Source organism: Lygodium microphyllum, chromosome 6, assembly GCF_053477565.2.
Source record: "Lygodium microphyllum isolate KBCC chromosome 6, Lygodium_microphyllum_v1.1.10, whole genome shotgun sequence".
Classification (NCBI taxonomy): Eukaryota; Viridiplantae; Streptophyta; class Polypodiopsida; order Schizaeales; family Lygodiaceae; genus Lygodium; species Lygodium microphyllum.
In genome coordinates, this window is record NC_141140.1 from 85,399,608 (window position 1) to 85,417,647 (window position 18,040).

Below are 18,040 nucleotides of genomic sequence, written 5' to 3' on the forward strand. Positions count from 1 at the left end.
TCGAAAACAATGGTCTGACATTGTTGGATTTAGAGTCCTAGGAATGCACACACCCACTTGGAGAAGAAGAAGCTGAGAGCACACAAAACAATGTGTATTGAGAAGTACCATTGTACAATATTTACAAGACTAAGTTTTCTGTCACGAGGATTTGTACTTTTAATGCTTAGCTTTTGCATTATTAAGTTGTGCACATGTCGGGTGCACATGTGAAGTGCAAGTCAATTAAGTCACAGTGATAGCATAGGTTCCCCAAGTGTGCAGTGGGTGACATTTGTTGGCCTAGGCATGAAGTAATCATGCGATTCATTCATAGAGAATAAAAGATAATGAAAGAATTAATCAATGCACAATAACTCAATCACAAAATGAGAGGCGATGTATTAATGAGTGAGAGAGAATACAACACCCAAGGCAATCACAATGAAAAATGCCTCCCTTATGTGCCAATGAGGCACAAAGTGCCCTTTTATAATAGAATAAGACCCTAGCAGCTTAACCGTCATAGGAAATCCTAAGAGAAACCCTAACCCTAATGTCACTTAATGCCTAGGGGGACACTAGGGGCAACAACTGCATTTAATGGCACTTTAAATGGCTAGGGAGCCCGGATCATGGTTCAAAGGGCATCAACGCATAGCCCATGAGATGGCCTACAAATTTCCCTCCATGAAATGGGCAAACTAATTTAGAAACAATAACAAAATCCTAGAAAAAATGATATATGTAGTCATGGTTGCACATGTTCATTCCGATGGATATAGCAACATATGACAATACTATGAATGATAGATCATGTTTTAAAACGTATCATGAGTAGAAATAGCTTAATAGCTCGAAACTTGATGGAAGAATAGCCTTCATAAAAAGATCTATCAAAATGTCTTCTAAATAACCAGTCCAATGACAATCTATGAATCCATGCATAAGTGAAGAAACAGCCTTGAAGAAAAGGCTTAAATCCTTGGTGTCCTTAAGGTATGTGAAGACACTCTTCACTATTAATCGAGGATTCACAAGAGGACTCTTGTTGGTGATGGAAATATGCCTCCTTCAATGGTAACAAATTGGGAAGCCAAAAATGGGCGAAAAACATCAACATAAATGACAGCAAGTGGTTGCTGGAAATGATGCTAGAATGTTGCCATTTGAGCAACATTGATCTCTATAATAAGGAAATCATCAATATATGCAATAAAAATCAGCAAATCTAAAATATGTGGCACTAAGGGAACATATTTCTGCATGTTGTTGATCATAAGTATCAAGAGATGGAAAATAGGTTCTTCTTAATACATGGCACATCGAGAAGGACATTTTGTAAAGTCATGAAAATGCCACAAATAGGATTAACTTGCATAGCACCAATGCCTTCAATTGCATAAGAGGCATTGTTTGCACACATACCTATGCCCCGCTTGGGTATATGAGAAATGGATGAGAATAATTTTTGACAAGTGATGTGCTTAGAAGCATCACTATTGAAATACCAAGTAAAAGCCACATCACTAAGAAAAGAACAAGCACATTAAGAGAAGGATTATACTGACACTTGATGAAGAAAGTATATTCCTTGTGCTTGGTGAGGTTCATAGTCTTGTTGGTGACAGCAAGACTAGATTCCTTCTTTTTCTTCTATGATGCAATGCACTTACAACATTCTATGATGTTGTGCCCCATCTTTCGATGGTAATTGCACCTCTTTGGTTTGTTGGATGTACCTTTGGAAGGGTTGGAAGATATTCCACCAGCATGGAAAGGTATCTTGGAGGAATGATTTGATGAAGAAGATGAATGACCAGCATGGATATTTGCTAGTTTTGACATTTTCCAAGATGGTGGATAAAAAAGGCTTGTTCAGTCGCCATAGTAACATTGCAATTGGGACGGCTTTGTTCTTCTTGCAACAAAAGAGACACAAGCTAGTTGAAACTGTAGGTAACTTGGTTGCCCATAATTACCAACTACAAAGTGGTAGCAAAACCTTGATATGACTCTAGTAGGCCATTAAGAGTGATAGGAAAAAGTTGATTATATAGAACCTCTTCATCAATACTCAACAATTCTTCAATAAGATCTTTGATGCCAATGAGATAGGCATCCATATTACCTCCTTCCGTACGAACGTCTTCCAATTACTTACATAGGTAAGCAATGCACACTTCATTGCACACTTGATATAATGGTGCAAGCTGTGTGTGTGTGTGTGTGTGTGTGAGTGAGAGAGAGAGAGATGTATTTGAAGGCTATTAAATACTTGGCAAATGCAATTTCTTATAGACATAAATAGCAATGATATAATGAACATGGACGCAAAGGAACTCCTTACAGCAAAAGGCCCATGCATCCTTGGCTAACTTGCATGATCAAATGTGTGGAATGATGGCTCTCTTCACGAATAAAGCAATTAGGGCATGAGCTTGGGCATCATGGCCATCCCATCGAATCTGGTCTTGAGTGGGAGGCAATGTGAAAGAGGAAAATCATTCGGCATCGCAAGATCCGCCTCATGATGTAGAGGCAAGAGGTGGCGCCCGTTTTGGAGAAGCAGGCCTTTGCTTGTTGCCATTGACAATATGCCATAAATTCTTCACGACAAGAATATGTCGCATTATATAAGCCCAAATTGGGTAATTGGTGCCATCAAGCTTGTTGTTGGCACCAAGCATGCCCAACAAATCATTATTGTTGCCGGTCATGAGTGAAAATCCGTAGTAAATAATGATTTCCAAGTGAAAAGAGAAAAAATAAATTCCCGAATAATAAACCACTGATAAAAGAGATCCTAGCCGCCTCAATGAAGTCGAAGAACAGTAATTTTCTCTTGCTGTTTTCCTGCTGAAGAGAGAGAAAAATATGCTGAAAATAATACTTTTCAAAAATAATATATTACCCAGATAAGGCAGCAATCAGCAATATTCTGAAATCAGAAATTAGTGGCTGAGATGCTCTAATAATATGGACAGCAACACAATTTCATGAAATTTCGCCCAATGCATGTGTGGAAATAATAGAATTTGTCTTCAATCTTGACGGTGAGGCGCACGAGTGGTCCCATAATAAAGGTCATCTTCAATGCATGGCAGCCAAAGAAGATGATATAAGCCAAAAGCACAAAATTTGGCAGCCCAAAGATGAAAAAGCGCGAAGAAAATGTCAAGAGGGGTGGTTCGTATGGGAATAAGGGAAATTGGGGAAAAGCCCCAAAATTTATCCAAAAATTGAAGAGAAATTAAAGAATTTGGATAAAATTATAATCCAATCGGAGTCAAAAGCCACACGCCAAGCTAAATTGGGCCTTGATCTTGTAGAAATTTGATGAATTTTAGAAAAGCCCCAGATTTTCAAAAGAAATTGGGATGAAATTGAGCTCAAATAGTAAAAAGCCCCAAAATTTCCCAAGAACTCCAAAATTGTGTGTCGGTAGAACTAATCACAATTAGCGTGGCAGTTTAGTGTCGACAATGGTAGGCACAAATAGCAAGTCATGGACAAGGCAACATGACGACTGAGGGGATGGCAAGTTGGCGTGACATTGAAGGTGGTGCATCACACATCAATAGGAGTCTGCAGGGTCTATCGACAGGTTGCGTGATGATGCATTTCAAGCTGATTGATTGGTCGGTGGAAGGCAGGCAATGTGCACGAACATAAAGGTGACAGACAAGTGGCACTTCCAGCAAGTGGTCGCTCAAGACTGCAACAGGGCAACTAGCTCAAAGTCACAGAGCAAAGATGCCTAGGGCAACTCTGGCTGCTACTACTACTACTAATTAGGCAGTAATAATAGTGGCTGCACACTTGCAAAACAGTTGATAATGCACTTGACTGAGTAGCAACAATTGCTGTAGATGATGAAGATACACAAATGACAAGCGGTGAGTGGATTGTCAAATCCCAATGCTGATGGTTGAAGAGACAAATTGCACGCGACAATGGCAGCATGATGACATGCAACTATCACAACCACTAGCCGGGGAAATGAAAACCAACACAACAAAAGCTACTATTATGGCAATGGAGATAAGGCGCTCTAATACCATTGTTGGCTCAAGTGTGAAGTAATTGCGCAATCAATTGATAGAGAATAAAAGATAATGAATGAATTAATCGATGCACAATAACTCAATCACAAAATGAGAGGCAATGTATTAATGAGTGAGAGAGAATACAACGCCCAAGGCGATCACAATGAAAATCCCACACTTATGTGCTAATAAGGCACAAAGTGTCTTTTTATTATAAAATAAGACCCTAACAACTTGACTATCATAGGAAACCCTAACCCTAGTGTCACTTCTAGGGGACAACAGCTGCACACTTTAAATGCCTAGGGAGCCCATACCATGGATCAAGTTGCATCAACGCATAGCCCATGAGATGACTTACAATATTGGCAAAAGTTGTATTACGTTATGCTCAAAAGGTACTTGTGGGTGCCTGATGTCAATGTGGGCCTAGGACATTGCATGGGCCTTTAAAATTTCTTATGGTGATATTAGGACTAGACATTTAAAAAATTAATTAATGCTAGTTTAAGGCCATTTAATAATGGAAGTAACTTTAAGTTCGAAAGGTATTAGCACATCAAATGTGGTTGGGCACTAGCTTATTATTAGGCAAGGGGCCCAAGAGGCAAGCGACAACCCCAAAAGGCTGCTTACCAACAGGCAACAGCAAGTTTGCGATCTACAAGGGCAAGAGATAGCATTTGGAGCTCCTGTAGGTGGTGGCAGCAATTGATCAAATTGATCAAGTAGGGACAGCAATAGATTCAAGCCATTTTGGGTCATTCTTCATGACAAAACTCTGAATTTTCTCTCTCGACAGCTTTCTCTCTCATCTCCCAACCATTTCACAGCCTTGCTCCAAAGATCTCAGCATTTGGACCCTTGGAGACTGAGAAATTGCAAATTTCTTTGTTGTAAACTCTAATTTACAGCAAAAATTAGGGTTTACCAGTAGTCTCGAGAAGCGTGCCAAAAATTGGACCTCCAAGACTTGGATTTTTCAGGGCTGAATGTGAATTTCAGCTAAATTCAAGTGGACTTGCTGGTCACTTTGGACAGCAAGGGAAGTTTGGATTGCGAAGGGGATTGGGAGAATCCCATTGTAAATCAACTTTTTCTTCAATAAAGCTAAAGAAATACCGAAAGAGACGCCAATTTTGGAGCCAATCACGTGTGCATTATCCAAGATCAGTAGGTAAATTTATATTTTCACATTTGCATTGATTGTTTGCTGCTGTAATTAAGTTGTAATCAAGGATTTACCACCCTATCCTAGGAGGAAGATTGGTTATACCAGCCTATATTTTGCCTTTGTAGAAGATGGATCCACATTTGGTTGCTTCTTACTCCTCTAGGAGATAGCACTTATAGCAAGTAAGAAGCAACAACCAACACACAATCTCCAAATATCAACATCTCCAAACCAGTGGGAATTTGTCTATCCACATAATACCAAGGTCTACAAGATTGAAAAGGCATTGGAGAATCCTCCTAGCAACCTACCAAATGAGTTCTCTTGGCTCACTCATAAACTCTGCAAGTAGACTTGCCAAAAAACAAAGACCAAGCCGAGTGTTAAGAAACCAAATCAATGATCCAACAAGCTGCTAATAGTTGAAAGCATGAACAATCTAGGAATCTCCATAGGATGAAATCTTCCAATTTGGATCCATAGGAGTAGAAATGGGACAACAAGCAGTCATCTCAAAAGGTGACCCAAAACTCTTGGACAAATCTATGTGTGGTCCCCTATCAAAATGAGGTCATCCACATAAAGCTCAAATATTACAGTTCAGCTAACTAAGGTATGGACATACAAATTGGGATTGGAGTTTCATCTCCAATACCCCAATCTTTCCTTGAGAAAGGTATCAATTTTCTCATTCCACGCCCCAAGATCCTGCTTAAGGTATACTTGGTCTACTGCACCATCTATGTGTGGTCCCCTATCAAAATGAGGTCATCCACGTAAAGCTCAAATATTACAGTTCAGCTAACTAAGGTATGGACATACAAATTGGGATTGGAGTTTCATCTTCAATACTCAAATCTTTCCTTGAGAAAGGTATCAATTTTCTCATTCCACGCCCAAGGAGCCTGCTTAAGGCCATAGAGAGTTCTCTTCAACTTGTACACTTGTCCATCCGACCTAGAAAACCCATGAGACTACTCAACAAAGATCATTGCCTTTAAGTCTCCATTCACAAATGTGGACGTCACATCCAATTGGCAGACTCGCAATCTCAAATGGCTAGCAAGTGCAAGAACTGTCCAAATCCTAGCAATCCATGCACTAGGAGCAAAAGTATCATCAAAATCAATCTAGACTTTGTAGCAAACCCTTTGGCCACTAATTGGGTCTTGTGTTTGTCCAAAATGTCATCACTATGCTACTTGATTTTAAAGACCTACTTCACTCTAGTCACCATCCCTTTCGCAGTTGAGGCACCACCTCCTAGTAACCATTTCTTTCAATAGCCTCAAGTTTCTACTCCATGGCTCTAAGCCAATGATCATGTTCTAATGCTTCTTATATAAGTGTGGATCCCTATCCACCATGGCACTCATCAACCCATATTTGGCGTGTAGAAACTATTAGCCTATCTTATTTTGCCAATCTATCATCTTCTAGCTGTGAGCCCTAGTCAGAGTCTAACAGGGATATTTGGAGCTCTAACTATATTCTCTCCTCCGTTCAGTGCGCATTTCCAGTGTTTGTGCTGCCCTACCAACTATTATCCGGTTCCTAGACTACTGTCGGCTAGATGAGTAGTCGATGAAAAGTTTCAAAGTGGACTACATGCTGCATACTCTTCATCTCCATCACTGTCACAGGTGCTATCATCATTCATCCTAATCCAGTGCCCTCACTAATATACCCTTGGGCTGCATGCAAGGACTGATCAATCCACATTGTATTCAGCTTTGCTTCATTGTTCACTACACATTTCTCTTCTCTTCTTGCTTTCTCTTCTCTCCTTTTCTCTCCATGTTCATGGTTCTCTTCTGTTGCTCACTCTCACATGGTATCATTGCCTAGGTGAGGATACAAAGTTTCCAGCCAAAGAGAAGACCGCACTATTGTTAAAAACTCAAATTTCAACCTGGTGTTCTATCACGAGGACGTGAAAATTTATTGCTTTGCCTAGCATTTGATTAAAAGTTAATCAAATGTGCTAATGTGACTCGCACATGTGAGGTGCTAGTTGATTATTTCAAAGTGTGGGATCCAAGACTTCAAGATATCAATTGATGTCAAGAGCAAAAGTCCTAATAAATTATGCTTGACAGGTACTAGATAGTACCCAGTGTCGGATTTGGGCCTAGACTAATTTATTGGCCACTAATGTCAATGGTGACATTAGAGACTAGAGATCATAGTAACAAGGAACGGCCATTCCGACGCCTTGGAACGTGGGAACGCCGTCTCAAATGGATGTATCAAAAAGGGATGCAGAACCGGGACAAGGGACATTCCTTGTCCTATCCACCCATCCTGGTCATTCCCTACCATGTTCCCTTGTCACATCCCAAAGGGAATGTTTTTTTTTCTTTTGAGTGGATGTCTTTTGGCGGGTGGTTTTTTGGTGGGTTTTTTGTGGAACTTCTTCCAAGGGCTTCCCCTTTTGTAACACACATATATATATAATCAGCATATTTTGTACAAAGTCAAATCAAATCAGCCCACATTAGACATGCAATTTTTCTACATAGTGCTGAAAAATGGGATTAGAAGGCTACCATTTGGCAAAACTTGCCATGCAAGTGGAAAAAACGTTTTCAGGGAGGACTGATGGCAGTCTATTCTAGCCATTATGAGAGAGAAGAAAGTTGTTCGAGAGAAAAGGAGATGCTACTGATGTGATTTGCAGCCACCAAAGACCATTATGCAATAGGAGCCCTCTAGGTGCAAATGACAACAGCCTGATGTCCTTCTACTGCAAGTGACACCATAGAGGAGGGAACATTAATTTTTCTCGTGGTCTTAAGCTATAGGTGACAACTTCCATGGTTGTTTGAGCAAGACAACAGCAAGTTTTCAACATCTCTCACCATTTGAGTCATTAGAGGTGGAGATATTAGAGATATTGAAATATCTCCGTTGTAAACCCTAATTTACAAAACAAATTAGGGTTTGATAGTCACAAAGATGCATGCTCAAATTGAGGGCCTAGGACTTGAATTTCAAAGCTAAAATTGAGAAATTTCAAGGAGATTCGAGAGGCCAACCAGCCAATATCAAATTTGGGGCTGAATTTGTCTTTCAAGAAGCAAGGTGAAAGCCAAACCAAGGGGCAAATTGGTTTGGAGGCTTGTTGGTCAGTTTTCACAAGTGACATTGGATTAATGGAGAAGGTCAAAGGATCTCAATTGTACTCCATCCATTTGCAATCAAAATTAAAGAAATACCACAAGAGATGCCAATTTTGGGACCAACACACTGTCCAATGTCCAAGATTGTATGGTAAAGTGTGTGTTTTCAGATTTGTGAATTTGTTTGTTGCTGTAATTGAGTGTTTGATTAGGTTTTACCACCCTCTCTGAGAAGGAGGGCCAGTTTCATGTTCTCTGTTGTAAACACAAATTTTCTGCAATGGATGGGCACACAACTCTTCTTTCGCAACAAGTGTTGCTGATTTTCCCTCCGTTCGAGCTCTCCTACAGCAAAACACAACAGTCTTTGTGTGTTTGCAAGTCATACAAAGATATTTGATCCCTGATTCCAAGGCTTTGATAACTCCGATGAGGAGGTTTCCTATCAATCCTCTGAACAATAGCATGATTATTTTGAAGAATAGAGGTCACCGAGCCCGTTTGTATAGTCTCATCATTCGGAGCATCCTTCTCCTCCCCCTCTCTATGTTTTACATAAAGCCCGCTCTACAAGCTTTAAAATGCCTAACATGGCACCTCCTATTGAGGAGCAAATTCTCCCTTCTTTACCCAAAGAGGACCAGCTACATGGTTCTAACTATTCGCTTTGGTCCTATAAGGTGGAATGCACCCTAGACACCTTCAATCTTTGGGAGCTTGTTACCCTATCTATACCCCATCCCATGGAGGATCCTTGTAAGAAAACATCAATGGATGGTGTAGCTCTATGGGATCACATAAACAAGCTAGAGGACACAAGGGATGAGCTTGCATCCCTCGCAAGAACTATATCTTTGGAAGATATAGCAATGGTTCTCGTCTCAACTCCCACCCCCAAAGTTCAATATGTTCTACACCAGTTTTCTTACATTGAGAACATAAGAGACTCTTCCTTGGGAGAAGCTAGAACCACTAGTCCTACAATATGATGAGCGGCTTAGAGAGGTAGGAGCTAGTGGATCCAACTCCATGAAGGCTTTCACAGCACATTCGAGAGGAGGGAAGAGCAAAAGGTAAAGAAACAAGATGAAACAAAAGTGGAAAAGAAGGATGATAAGAAGTCTTCCAAGTGCCCACACTATGGAAAGTGTACTCGCCCGGAGAACAAGTGTTGGCAAAAGTACCATTTGAAGCCCAACCACGGGTGTAAGAATTCAAAGGCCATCCTAGCTATACCATTGAGTCCATCTTTGTGTATATGTATTCAAGGAGGATATTGCTCTTGCTTCTTCCACCACGGAGAAGCCTTGGATCATGGACATTCTGGCTTCTTTCCACATGACCTATCGACAAGATTGACTTCAGTGTGAGGTGAGAGAATGCACAGAGATCGAAGATCAACTGAGAGTACATTTAATAGTGAAAAGAGCGTCTGTGAGAGTGAAGGCATGACTCCCAATGCAATAATCTGAAGAGTATAAAATGCAAGTACAAACTACAACCCTTAAACCTTAGGGTTGCTAGAGTATGTTCATACCCAAAAGGTGTAAAACATGAAAGTACCCAAACTCTATAACACAGGCACATAAAATAAAAGAGAATAAATCTAGGAGAAAAAACCTCTCATAAGAAAAGTAAAAAGTGCCCCAATGTTCTATCGAGGATTATCGACACTCCTCTGTGAGCGTAGGCATGAGTCAAACCTAACAAACCCCTCTAGAGTAAAGAGTGATCAATATACAAGGGTCATCCACCAAAGGAGATCAAATTTAAAGCATTGCAGAATGCTTCAAATTTATCACGAGGAATAGCTTTGGTGAAGATGTCTACCACATTACTAGTGGTAGGACAATAGACAAGGCTAATATCACCTGCATGTAGCCTCTCTCTAATAAAGTGATAGTGAATCTCCATGTGTTTCGTACATACATGAAACACTGGGTTGTGTGCCACTGCAATGGCACTCTCACTGTCAGTAAACAAAGGAGTAGGCTTTGTGACAGATACATCTAAATCAGCCAACAAGTGTCTAAGCCATATGAATTCAATTGTGGTAGTGAAAGCTACCTTGTATTCAACTTTACATAGCGATGTGGCAAAAGTGGATTCATACTTCCTAAGCCAAGAGATGCAAGATAAGCCAAGAAAGAAACAATTACCACTAGTAGAGTGACATGAATCATAATTACCAGCCCAATATGAATCACTGTAAGCATGTAGTTGCAGTGGTCCCCCCTTGGCATAAAGGAATCCAAGGGTCCCAGTACCTTGCAAGTAATGAAAAACACACTTGACAACTTGCTAATGTGACATGCATGGCTGGTGCATATTTGCTCAGGGCTGAAACTGCAAATTGAGTGTCTGGCCTTGTGTTACACAAGCAAATGACACATCCAACTGCTAGAGCATATATATGGATATCAAACAAATCACTATCATCATTCAAGGACAACTTGAGTCCAAGTTCCATTGGTGTACAAAATGGCTTGCAATCCTATAAGCCAAACCTTTCAAAAAGTCCACCAATACATCTAGATTGTGATAATTCAATGCCTCTAGCATCATAAATGAACTGAATGCCCAAATAATAGTGCAAAGGCCTCAAATCTGGCATCTCAAAAGTTTTGCTGCAAATTTTGTTTGAATGCCAAAATCTGATCGGCATGAGTCTGTGTAAGCAAAAGATCATCAACATAAAGGCATATAACCAACAAGATCTCCCTCTTTATATATGTAAAGTATAGACTCTGATAAGCTGTTTAGGAAACCTTGGCTAAGTAAAAAGGCATCAATCTTTGCATACCAAGCTCGGGGAGCTCACTTCAAACCATACAAAGCCTTTTTCTGTTTGCATACCAAGTGTTTAAATCCCACAACTGCAAACCAATGAGTTGTTGTACATACACTTCTTCTTGAAGGTCCCCATGTAAAAAAGTAATCTTTATATCAACCTAGTGCATAGTCCATCCATAATGGGCAGCCGAAGCAACCATAGACCTAATGGTAGTCGTGCGGGACATAGGAGCAAATGTCTCCTCATAGTCAATGCCTTTCTTTTGTGCGTAGCCTTTAGCCACAACCATCTGCCTAGCTTCCTAACTATGTACAAGCTCCTTCTGAACTTCAAATTCAGCATCTTGCTAAATATTCAAATCAGCCATAGGCTGATCTTTTGTATTATTCAATGAAGAAGCTCGCTAAACATTAAGTTTACTTGTTGAAGCTCTAATTGTATCACAAAAAGAAATGGGCAACAACCCTTCAAATACATCATTGGCAGCCTGATATGTATCAAAACCAACAAGAGATAATTCCGATTTTTCATCAAAAACCACATCCCTTAGAGATGGGATCGTATAATCTATAGCCTTTGCTCTCACTATTGTACCCCACAAAAATGCATTTAACAACCTTTTTATCCAGCTTCTTTCTTAGTACGTTGGGAATGTGTGCATAAGAAAGACACCCAAAAGTACAAAAATGTCCAACAAAAGGTTTCCGACTATTTCAAGCCTCAAAAGGCATTACATTCTTTAATGCCTTGGTAGGGCCCTATTCAAAACATAGCAAGCACACACAACTGCTTCCATCCAAAAACTATGTGGCAAACTCTTTGCTTTCAGCATACATTTAGCCACCTCCATGAGTGATTAATTCTTCCTCTCTACAAACCCATTCTGTTGTGGAGTATAAGCACTAGTATAATGATGGACAATGCATTTCTCCTTCAAAAAAAATTTCAGCATAGACGACGTGTATTTCCTTCCTCAGTCCGAACAGAGAGTCTTAATCCTGCAACCACATTGATTTTCAACAAGTGTTACAAAAGCCAAAAATGCATTATAAACTTCTGACTTTTTCACCAAAGAGTAGACACAACAAAAACGAGTAAAGTCATCAATGAAAGTGACAAAATAGTAACAACCACCCAATGACTTTTTCTACATAGGGCCACATACATCCAAATGCACAATCTGTAATCTGGTAGTTGCTCTAAAAGCAACATCACGAGGAAATGAAAAACGATGCATTTTTTCCAAAATGCATCTCTCGCATATATACTCAGGAGGTCTCTCCAACAAAGGTAAACCATCAAGCATTTGTGCACGCTGCACAGGCATCAAGCTACCATAGTTTACATGCCCCATGCGAGCATGCCGTAACTCTACCTATGACATAGCAAAAGTAAGAGTAGATGCTAGATAGACCGACTAATCAACTAAATAATCATCCAACTCATATAGCCCATGACATAAAGTGCTAGTCAAAACCAAAGTCATGTGTTCTTTATCTCTGACCATACGTCGGTCATCATCAAAGGTGACTTGCAAATCACACTTTGCCAAAGAAAAAATAGATAACAAATTATTCTTTATACATGGCACAAATAATACATCCTGCAAACAGAGAATAGAGCCATCAATGGATGTCAACACAATCTCCCCAATACCTCTAACAGGGTATGATGCATTGTTGGCACACTACACAGACTTGCCAACAGGAGCTCCAATAACAAAGGAAAATAAATCCCTGCCGGATGTGATATGCCTAGAAGCACCATTGTCAAAGAACCAGGTGCTCGTATCCTCAGTAGAGCTAAATACTCGATCGGCCCAAGAAGAGTCATAACTACATGCATAGAAACAATAGTCACGGTCTGCAATAAAAGATGTGGACTCGATAGCAGTGAAAGGTGCATCAAAAGCAAACATCCCTAACTCCTCCTTGGCTATGCGCTTCTTACATTCTGTGATGTAGTGGCCTGGCTTCTTGCAATAGTGGCAATTGGCCTTCTTGGCTTGCATGCCCCCCTGTTTCTTGCTGCCCTATGAAGTACCTGATGTCTCAAAGCTCTACGGAGCATTTTTTGCTTGGCTGCAATTTCCCTTCTGCCTTGCCATAAAACCCTACTCAGAGGCTATAACATCCATCTCACTGTTCTTTCTTGTTTGATCTTTCTCTAAGAGTAAACTCGCCAATTGAAGAAAAAAAAGTGGCTGTGGGAAATTTCTCATGGTGAGGTTTAAGGCCGTACGAAAGGCCAAATACGACAGTAGCAATGAATTCAAAGTAGTAGAGATCAACTGCACATTCGAGTAGAGTACTCATCTACATCCATAAGCTACTCACGCAAAACCTAGATTTTATTGAGATGATCCTACATAGAATCACCCTCATCCATCATCACAGTCTCAAGCTCTTTCTTCAAGAAAGAGATGTGTGTTTCATTTTTTCCAGCAAACATCTGCTCTAAGTTTAGCCATGCTTCTAGTGAAGAAGCTATAGACCGAATGTAAAGAATGATAGACCGCTAAACTACCAATGCAATCAGTGACAATGCCTGAGCATCCCATGTGTCTCATGCCTTTTGTGTTGCTGATCTCTGGGAAAGTGGCTGAGCTGGAGCAGGCTGAACAAGCTGAGAGGGTTGAGTTGCCCTTTGTCCAAATCCTCCTAGAGGAGGTGTAGCAGGAGCCACAACTCCAGGCCTAACTTCTTCACTGCTAACATAATCCCAAAGATTCTTTACAATCAGCACATTTTTCATCATAAAAGACCATAGAGAATAGTTGTTGCCATCCAACCTATCCTCCTTGGACACATGTGAATACATCACCTCCCTGATTGGCCATGGTAAATGTCAGTGATCAAGGAGAAAAAGAGAATACTTCAAGGGGGGGACTAACCTGAAAATCTCAGAATTTTCAGAAATTACAGCAAACACTTTGCTGTAATTAGCAAATCTAATCACACTCTATCACAAATTGTCAAAAGTACACATTGTCCAAGGCATAAACAGTGCTCAGCAGCACAAAAAAATGCAAAAGCTCCAAAATTTAATGTCCCAAAATGCACAAATTCAGTCTATTACAGTCTCTCACTGATATACATCTCTGAGATAACATCAAAACCCCCAAATATCTGATTCGAAATGCACAAAATCTCTGCAAGAAATGTGCCCCAAACGCTTGCAAGAACAAAGATATGTTACCCGGGCACAAGCCCATTTCTGAAGATCAAATCTGAAAAAAAAAATTAGTTTTCTTTTTACCTGTGATAATGCTGACTAAGAAGAGTAGAGCTAGAGCAAGGCGGACCTTCGGCCGGCTTGGCGGTGGCAGGTGGTGGTGCTAGCAGCACTAGCATGCAAGCAGTGTTCACAACAGTGGCATAGCTGGCCGTGCAGGCTAGAGACAACGCTCAACTAGAGCAGGCACCAAGAGCTAGTGGCGCCTGTGGCTCATTGGCGGTGGCGATTGTGGCTCATTAGTTGCAAGCTCAAATAGCAAACTGCAAGTGGCGCCTGCTAGGGCAGCAGCTGTGCATAGGGAGCTGGAGCTGCGAGCTCGTAGACAAAAGCTAAGGAGCTCAACCGGAGATGGTGACCACTGGCTAAGCTGAGAGCTGAGGGCCAACTCTAATACCAAATGTGAGAGGTGAGAGAATGCGCAGAGATCAAAGCTCAACTGAGAGTACAGTTCACATTGAAGAGAGTGTGTAGAGTGAAGACACGACCCCCAATGCAATAATCTGAAGAGTGTAAAATGCAAGTACAAAGTATAACCCTTAAACCTTAGGGTTGCTAGAGTGTGTTCGCACCCAAAAGGTGTAGAACATGATAAGTGCCCAAACTGTGAAATACAAGCACATAAAATAAAAGAGAATAAATTTGGGGGAAAAAACCTCTCGTAAGGAGAGTAAAAAGTGCCCCAATGTCCTACCGAGGATCACCGATACTCCTCTGTGAGCGTAGGCATGAGTCAAACCCAACATTCAGCACCAAAGTTCTAGAGGGGGATCCATCATTAGTGGTTACAATTCTTCCAAACTTGTTCGTGAAGTGGGAATCATTTCCCTATTGCCAGATCGGCAACATTCTTCCACCAAAGTTCTTTACCTACCAAATTTGGATTGTAACCTACTGTTTGTTCATGGTCTTACACAACTGGGTAACCCGGTTGTGTTTACACAAGATGCAATAACTATGGAGGATTCTTCTACAAGCGTCGTTCTTTGGACGGGTAAATAGAAGGGTGGGCTTTACACAATCACATCTCTTGTCGTGAGGACTTCCCATAGTCTAGGACTCATTTGGCATGCCCGATATGTGCACCTAAACTTTGATGCTATTGGGTTGGCTTTTGGAAAGAAGATGGTGGAGAGACTTCCCGATTTCCCTAGTTGTTTGAGGGGCAAACAACATAGAAAACCACATCCACAAGTTGCCACTCGAAGGGCTACTACATCGTTGGAGTTGGTCCACTCCGACCTATGCAATCCCATGGGCATGGCCTCCATTGGAAAGGCCAAGAAATTTGTGCTGATCATTGATGACTTCAGCCATTATGTGTGGCCTTATTCTTTGGAGTACAAAAGCGAGGTGTACTCTAACTTCTACAAATGGAAGGTGTTTGTGGAAGCGCAAACACAAATGTCTTTCAAGGTTTGAGGCATCCGAGCAAACCAAGGCGGCGAGTTTTGCTCTAATCAATTTTCCAAGTTTTGAAGGATAACCGCATTCGAATGGAGTACTCCCATCCAAACACACACTCTGAGAATGGCGTAGTGTCGTGTGCCAATTGAACAATGCTAGAGATGGCCCGTTCTATCTTGGAGCATAGGAGTCTTCCTCGCTTGCTTTGGGGTGAGGCAATAGCCACTACGGTTCACATCCGCAATTAGTCTCCTATCTCCACGTTATAGGATATGACTCCCTATGAGGCTTTCTTTGGAAAGGAGCCTTCAATTTCCTATTTTTACATCTTTGGGTGCCATGCTTTCGTCCGTGTGGACAAGAAGAAGAGAGGGAGCAAACTCAACTCCAAGTCAACAAAGCTTACCTTCTTGGGCTACAATACAACCACAAAGGGCTATCATCTCTACAACCCAAAGAAAAGAAAGATCAAGTTGAGTAGGGATATGATCTTTGATATGGCTTGATCCTCTTGATGGTTCTTCTTCTATAGGTGGTTCTTCAACATCAATTGATCCCTCCTCACCCCCACCCCCCACCCCCCCGCCCGGCCTTCTCCAACTATCAACCCCTCCCCTTCCTTCCACGTCACCTACATGCACTCCTTCCTCATTTGCGACTCCTCCCCTTCCTTCTCCTTCTCCCTCTCCACTTGTTTCCCTTTTTCCTTTGATGGCTCCTTCTTCTTCTACTTTGCCTTCAAGTATTCTTGCTCTTTTCCCTTCCCCTTGGGTTTCTTTTGGGGGTGTTGAGACATCAAAAGAGGAGCTTTCCTCTTTGGATGAGGGGGTGTTATCTTCCTAAGGCTTCACCTAGTGAGGGGGAGTCCCTATCCCAGACAAGTGCATTGCACATATCGAGCCCAATTGCAAGCCTGACGGTATAGTTCGCTCTGCATTAACTATGCCCTTATGTCACAAATTCTTCAAAATCGTGAGCCTACTATAGTTTATGAGGCTTTGGCACAAGATAATTGGTGTTATACTATGCAGCAAGAGCTCCATAGCACGATGCCAAATATCCCATGTGAGAGCCTCATTAACTATAGTAGGCTCAAATTTATGACATAAGTATATAGTTCACACTGAGCAAACTATTCCCTTGGGCCTAGATTGATCATGACCCCAATCTTTATTACAAAGTTGAGGGTAACAAGTGTGTGCTCAAGCTCAACATGATGGATCTAGGGATCCTACACTTCTTCCTTGGCTTGGAGTTCTATCAAACTCTTGTCAGTTCATTGATCTGGCTTATTCACACTCAGTCGAACATTTCCTTTGTGGTGGCATCACCATCTTCTTTAATGAAGACTCCTAGTCAAGTTCACTGGGAAGCCACTTTGTGCATTCTGTGCTATTTACAAGGATCTCAATCCTACAAGATAATGTAAGGAAAGGGGGACACTCTTTTCGGATGAAGTGACTCAAGATTCAATAAGTGATGTGGATTCGAGACAATCCACTATATGTTATGCTTTCTCCCTTGGATCGGAAGCTATCTCATAGAGCAATAATAAGCAACGTATTATGGCATTTTCTTCTACAAAGGCGGAGTAAGGTGCCCTTTGTTCTACAGCAATGGAGGCAATTTGGCTCCATCGGATGTTGGCAAAGATTGGCTTTCCCTAGACAAAACCCACTCAACTACGCTTGGATAACCAAAGTGCCTTACCTCTGGCAGAGAACCTTGTGTTTCATGCTTGCACGAAGCACATAGAGGTTCAATATCGTTAATAGAGGAGCAGATTGTGGATTCTAAGTTAGTAGTGGTCTATTGTCCAACAACAAACAATGCATCTCTTCACGAAGCCAGTGCCAAAGGCTTCTATGCTTCATTAGATGAGATTGTTGGATCTTCAGACACTCCCAAGATCTGAGAGGGGGGTGTTAGCCTACCTTATTTTGTCAATCTATCATCTCATCGTTGTGAGCCCCAGTCAAAGTTTGACAAGGACATGTGGAGCTCTAACTTTGTTTTCTCCTTCATTTAATGTGCACTTTCAATGTTTATGCCACCTTGCCAGTTGTTGTCCAGCCCCTAGACTGCTGTGATTTTTTCCCATGCCTGCCACATCATCATTTCATTGCATTTACTGTAATTGGACTGGATTAAATGCAGTCAGCCAGTTTTTGCAGGTCAGCCAGATCACTAGTCTGCCAATTCTCTAGGTTTTCTGTTATTTATAGCCATGGGCATGGCTGGGCAGATCATTGTTCTCTATCTCTTGCAGGTGCTCTAACAG

At 41.2% G+C, this 18,040-nt stretch overlaps 1 protein-coding gene across 3 annotated transcripts in view; it reads right to left on the minus strand.

The window, feature by feature from the left end:
- Positions 1-18,040, minus strand: part of SYP81 (syntaxin of plants 81) — a 107,803-nt gene that overhangs the window by 24,642 nt on the left and 65,121 nt on the right. The window lies entirely within an intron of this gene.